This window comes from Pleurodeles waltl, chromosome 5, assembly GCF_031143425.1.
Source record: "Pleurodeles waltl isolate 20211129_DDA chromosome 5, aPleWal1.hap1.20221129, whole genome shotgun sequence".
In the NCBI taxonomy this organism is placed as follows: Eukaryota; Metazoa; Chordata; class Amphibia; order Caudata; family Salamandridae; genus Pleurodeles; species Pleurodeles waltl.
Window position 1 is genome coordinate 810665607 of NC_090444.1, and position 6838 is coordinate 810672444.

The following is a 6838-nucleotide window of genomic DNA, read 5'->3' on the forward strand; positions in this document are numbered from 1 at the left end:
TTTCAATGCGCCATCATTCAGAATTTGGGGCCTTTGGCCTAGTGTGGCCCCAGGGAGCAGTGGTGTTGTAGTACTGTTGATTAGTGAACTCATCCGATGCAGTACTGGTTCTTACTTTAGTTTGTTGATTAGTGAACTCATCTGGAAGGGGGCTCCTAGGTTGTTTAGTTGTTTTTAAATTTTTTGGCTCCAGCTGAGGAACTTGAGCAGGGGTTTGAACGTTTAACAGTTTTTGTTCCTGTTGTGGTCTAGAATTAGTTACGATCTGAGGGTAAGATGTATGCTGAATGGCCTTGCAGGAGGATTGTTGCACAATTTCAGAAGTAACAAATTGATTTCCAGAGTTGTCTTGGTGACTGCTCCTATGTTTATATATGTTTATTCCATGTGGTTCCAGCCAAGCAACTTGAGTTTGGGACTGAGCAGATGGTGGTTTTTCATCCTGTTGTCTTTTTTGGCCGAGATCTGCAAATGTGTTGAAATAAGCCTGCTCTTCTTAGTAGGTTGTTTCACTGTGCCAGAGATGGATTGAATGATGGCATCAGACATTGAAGCTGACGAAGATGATTCTGCCAGATCCGAGATGCTGCGGACCTCTTATATGCCAGCATCTCTCTCGGCATTATTTTTATCGTGCTTTTCAGGGTATATTTTTTTACTTGTTCTGTCCTTGTGCTCTGGCTGTTTCTTTCTCGCTTTTCTTTAACGTTTGCATTGCCTCTTTGTTAGTTTCTGAGAAGAAGATGTGTTACTTGTTGGATTGAACATTTCCAATGAAATCTCCTTAAAACATTGCTGAGTAACTAAATTGATCTGATTGGAGAGTGTTTGTGACTCACAGGTCAGCTCGGATTGAACCAGGTCCACCTCTAACTTATGAAGAGATTCTACGAGTTGTGGTCTATTAATTGCTTCTTGTTTACTGACAGACTGTAAAGATTTTAAAATCTTTGACAGTATAGCCAGAAGAACAGATAGTTTATCAATAATGGGGCCACAGGAACATTGCTCTCGAATCTGTGTGGGACCTGCCTGGGTCTCACTATTATTAATGTTAGAATCTAAATTTTTTGATGAATTCCTGCAATTTGCTCTGCCATTAAATTCATGATGTTAATCTGCGTGTCCATCTTAGTTGACTGAAAATTAAAGACTTCGATAGATTATCGTAAGGTTGTGAGTAAGCTGTCCCACCAATGCAGCATACTTAATTTTTGATTAGGTACTTGACTGAGTGCTTGATTTGAGTCTTTCAAACTGCTTTTGACGTTATGCCACAAGGGGGAGGAGTTTGCAGGAGATTTTTTGAGTGCACCCCTTCACAGTTCTGCCTTATTGTTCGCTGTGTTGAGGGGTGTGCAGGGGGAGTTTCAATTAGAGAAGGCTTCTGCATTACTCTTACTAAAGACATAGCCAGCGCACAGTCCTTTTTCTCATGCTCTGATAAGCCTGCATCACCCTTTTGCTGTGATTTTGTGCTGCTGATCTTTAGGTCATATTGCCTGAAACTGGGCTTCTAGATTGCTTGAAAGATTGGGATTCCTCAGAATGCATTGTTTTGACTTCTAAGGCTTGAATCACATCAGCATTGATTGAAATCGAGAGCGAGCAGGACCATGATTCGTCAATATAAGATTCATGCTTAACTGGAGAAGCTGGCAAATGATGGATAATTGTAGGATCCAGAGCAGAACCAAGGGCTAAACGCTTAGTACAAGTATCTTCATTTACAGTTAAGGATGACCTATAAACTTGCACTACCATTTCTAGTGTTTTTGTAAAATCAAAATTCAAACTTTGAAGTAAGGAACCAGGAGTGACATGATGGTGTGATGTAAACTCCAGTTTAGATGCTGATGGATTTTGAAGTTTCAAAGTTGACTGTGCCACATAATTTGCACCACTTCTTTCCACTATGCTGTTCTTTTTGAGTGGGGTGATAGGACAGGGGAGGGTCCAAACATCATCGGGAGTTGCATATATTACAGTCATTTGGTCTTTCAGAAAGGAAAGAATTTACTTTCCCAATTGCGATGGGTCAATCCTTGTTGAAGGGATCTCCATTGAGCTGCTGTTATTTTGTTTAATTTGCTTGCTATTTGATGGTAAGTGCTTCAAGGATGACTTCTTACGAACTTTATTTAGTATTGGCTTCCAAGTTTTACCAGATCTCATATTCCTTCTTTGGGCGCCACTGTAGTGTGCTTCTTGGATTGTATAAAGCTCGCCTATGTGCACCTGTTTCTTGTTTAAGTTGTATTGTTTGTATCTGGTGTATTTTGTGCACTAAAATTCCCACTACAAAGGAAGGGCTGATCTTCTCAAAGCAAAGAGGTGGGAATCGGGGGGGTGGTGGGGGGACATCTGACTACAATCCGCACCAGAACCTAGCCTGACCACTTCCATGGGAATGGGGCACAACCTTCTTATAGGAGGCCTGGTGCCTACCCTACCCTGTTGAAAGCACCTCAAGCCTTGCTGTTTATTTAGTTCAAATGCAGGGCCAAGAGGCAAACTGACTGGTTCAAGACCTCAGGTTATTAATTTAGCACCTCTCCTGTCCCGCCTCTCCTCCCTGGTTGACCCCAATTCCAACAAGGGGTTGGGGGGCATGAGCACACAGTTTGTAAATTGATGTGAATATTGTCTTAACTGAGACTCATTGATATGTCATGTGTGATTTGAAATTTCTGCAAGATCCTTCTATAAAGATTACAGTGAAGAAATAGACACAATACTTTACCACAGCATTGACGGAGCATGTAGAAACTGGGTGTAGTGCTTTCCTCTTATTTAGTTTCTAAGCACTAACATAACACAACAGAAATGCACTTGTGAGGTCAAAGAAGACTTTTATTGTTATTTTATTCTTCCCCAACCACAATGTTTATGAATGAATGACGAATTAGTAGCTTTCAAGTCCGCGTTAATCAAACAAAATATATCAGTTTGCAATATACACAGCAGGTTATATTTATAAGATATTGAATGCAAAGCAAAACAAATACTTCACCGTGTAGGAACTATTTACAGCTACATCTTTCTAAGGTCTGCAAGCTGAGACCCCTGTCAGCCGCGAGAAAGAGTGTCATCTACCCACACGGGATGCTGGCAACTGGCGCCAAGCTCCAGCACGAGGTCCGGCAGATTCGAATCTGACTCTCTGCAGCCTGTTACATTCGTTACAAAGGTGTGCCCCCTCCTCTCAGACCTGGGAAACTGAGCAAGCCTTTTGGAGACTGGCCAGGTCTCCAAGACTACTCCTGTTCCCAAGCTCAAGGGAAGAGAAACAACGCCCATGTACTCTCTCTTATCAGGTCTAGTCTACTGTGAGAGCAAAACATCTTGGTTCTCTGGTGCAAAAACACAGCTTGGAAAAATACAGAACTATTCTCAACTGCAATGTCTAACTCCACGTTAAAGGCAATGGGCAGCTAACCTAAATATCAAATGCAATGTCATGTTAAAGGCAATAGGCAGCTAACCTAAATATCAAATGCAATGTCTAGTGTCATGTCAAAGCCAATAGGCATCTAAGCTGAATACAAAATGCAATGTCTTATATCATGTCAAAGCCCATAGGCAGCTGAGCTGAATATAAAATGCAATGTATAATATCATGTCAAAGCCAATAGGCAGCGGAGCTGAATATCATGTCAAAGCCAATAGGCAGTTAAGCTGAATACAAAATGCAATATATAATATCATGTCAAAGCCAATAGGCATGCAATGTCAAAGCCAATAGGCGGCTAGACTGGATACAGCATATCAAAGCCAATAGGCAGAATACAGAATGTAATGGCTAATGCAATGTCAAAGCCCATAGGCGGCTAAACTGAATACAGAAAGCAATGGCTAATGCCATGTCAAAGCCAATAGGCACAATACAGAATGTAATGACTAATGCAATGTCAAAGCCCATAGGCGGCTAAACTGAACAAAACATACCATGTGCTACTGGTGAACATTGAGCAACTAATATGCGCAGTGGTGAAACACAAAGTCATTGGTCAAAACAAAACTCCATCAAATAGCAGGACATTCCGCCCTTTGACCAATGAATTTTTGTTTCACATATCTCATATTTCAAACAAACAAAAAAAACATTATCAGCAAATCAAATTTCAATGATCAAAGCAATCCCTGTAAAGCAATAGAAGTGAATTAACACATTGATCTCATAACCTTTCACATCAGATACATCTACATAGAAAAAGACTGGGCAATTTTTTTTTTTTTTTTTTCTGAATGAGTCTCTAATTCAACAGTGTTAGCAATTTGATGTGGCATGAGTTCTGCTCATGTAAAGGTGCACGGTCCACCTGAAAGGTTTTCTGGAAGGTAAGCAGAAGTCAGAGTTCCATACGAGAGGGGAAAAAAAAAAACACAGCAAACAAGTTGAACTTGAACTGAAGGCGCAGTTTGCGCAAAATGGATCCATGGTGCTGGCACTTTACTCAGCCAGGTTCAGGTTGGGGATTCGGTCCCTTCCCCGACCCCACACGCACACACCGGAAGGGGGACCACACAGCGCACTCAGGGACAGTGGCGAAACGTGGTCGGATCTGCAAAAGAAACAAGTATGACTTTTCTTGCAAATAACATTTTTCATTTAAACTGCACCCTTCCTCTTTCTTTCCCTGTTTTATAATCAGCAGGACGTTTTTGAGGCCCTTTGTTATATTTTCTGCAGGTTCTGGAGGGTCACTTGGGGCTTCAGCCCACACATCAGTACTGAGGTTTTTATCTGCTGCGCCACAGCTTCCTTTTTCTTGCACTGTCAGAAGGGCTGGGGCAGACTCATTCTTTACCAAACCTCCATTCACTGCACTTTTGTCAATTTGGGCCATTCTGTCTCCAATTTGTATGAATGAATCAGATTCTTTTCTAGGTATCAGCATAATTTCGATTTTTCCTTGGTAATTTGCAGCAATCACTCTCCCTAAAACCTGATCAATTTGCCATTTCTGTTCTGGCAACTTTCCTCTCCCCAACTGCTCTGTGACTGCTTGCATGACAGATTGCTTTTGTGCATGCTGCACAGTTTTTATCAAATCTAGGGGAATGGGCATCTCTCTCATCTCTGCCCACCTGTAAGTGGCTTTTTCACATTTCTGGTGCACCCACATAGCCATCCCCACTAAGGCAGAATTCTGGGTGAACACTTCTCTCTCTGCATTTTTCTCATTAACATCTGCAAGGTAATTGAACCAGTTAGGTGCTAAAACATTATCAAAGAACCAAAAATCAGCATAAAAATGACACATCTCACGTAGCTCTTGCTTTAAAATCTGACACACATTATACAACTCCATTCCTTCTCCTGTGCCAGAAAACAACATTTCAGTCAATGAATCATTAGTAAAACAAACATGCTTTTTATCTTCAGTAGACACGAATTCAAATGGTGCACACAGTTTCATCGGTAATTCTTTTATCTGTGGTACTCTAGCCCTGTCTTGCAAGTACCAGATCCATTGTATGATTCTAGCTAGGGGCACTATTTTCCTTCCCTGTTCTTGATTTAAATGTACATAAGTATTTCCTTCTTGCACTGCGCAGAAACCTAAAGTCTGCATTATTTCATTTGCCAAATCACAAGCGCGCAACTGCATATAATTTTTCACAGTGACCATGTACAAAAGTGTTAGGATTTCTCTCAAATGAGGGCTATTCTTTTTCCAAAAATCAAACAAGCTAATGAAACTCGGGGTGTCTTGCTCTAAAATCCTTCGTTTTACTTGTGCATTTTGCAACGGTAACTCGTCGTCCGTGTTATCAGTTAAGGAATGCACTTTGGCTGCCAAAAACCCTGGCTCACACGGAAACTCAGTGCAGCTCGGAGCTGTCTTAACCCCCTCATTACTGGAATGGGACAAGAAAGATTCTTCATTTTTATAACTTTCAGCATTATTTTGAATTATCGTATCCTGGCTAATTTGCTCACGTAAATTCCTATTTTCATGTTCCAACTGCCTACATTTCTCCTGCATTTCTCTGTAAGCAGATAAAGGTATCCAGACCTTTCTGTCATCATTACTTCCAAAACACACGTTTTCTACATATATACAACAGGAATTATTTCTCAAAACATTATCAGGCCTTTTAGCTACACATGCATTTTCTTCTGTAATTCCCCAAACAGAAAACAATTCACAGTTTTTCTTAGCACCATCAGGCAGTTCATCAACACATGTATTCTCAGACATGGTCTGCCGTGCTACTGTGATTCTCCAAACAGAACAATTTCTGTAATTCTCCAAACAACAAAAAAACAATTACACTTTTAAAGTGTGCACTTAGAAATCTACCAACTCGTCAAACCCTTTAATCACCTCTTAATGACCGACCCCACTCCTGGTACCAATTGTAGTGCTTTCCTCTTATTTAGTTTCTAAGCACTAACATAACACAACAGAAATGCACTTGTGAGGTCAAAGAAGACTTTTATTGTTATTTTATTCTTCCCCAACCACAATGTTTATGAATGAATGACGAATTAGTAGCTTTCAAGTCCGCGTTAATCAAACAAAATATATCAGTTTGCAATATACACAGCAGGTTATATTTATAAGATATTGAATGCAAAGCAAAACAAATACTTCACCGTGTAGGAACTATTTACAGCTACATCTTTCTAAGGTCTGCAAGCTGAGACCCCTGTCAGCCGCGAGAAAGAGTGTCATCTACCCACACGGGATGCTGGCAACTGGCGCCAAGCTCCAGCACGAGGTCCGGCAGATTCGAATCTGACTCTCTGCAGCCTGTTACATTCGTTACAAAGGTGTGCCCCCTCCTCTCAGACCTGGGAAACTGAGCAAGCCTTTTGGAGACTGGC

The 6838-nt window shown here is 41.0% G+C and overlaps 1 long non-coding RNA gene across 1 annotated transcript; it reads right to left on the reverse strand.

Moving 5' to 3' along the window:
- Positions 1-4223: 4223 nt before the first annotated feature.
- Positions 4224-6601, reverse strand: LOC138296058 (uncharacterized). Its single transcript, XR_011203739.1, has 2 exons — positions 5092-6601; positions 4224-4565 (listed from the first exon to the last, which is right to left on the reverse strand). It is a non-coding gene; the product is annotated as an uncharacterized lncRNA (long non-coding RNA).
- Between the last annotated feature and the right edge of the window lie 237 nt (positions 6602-6838).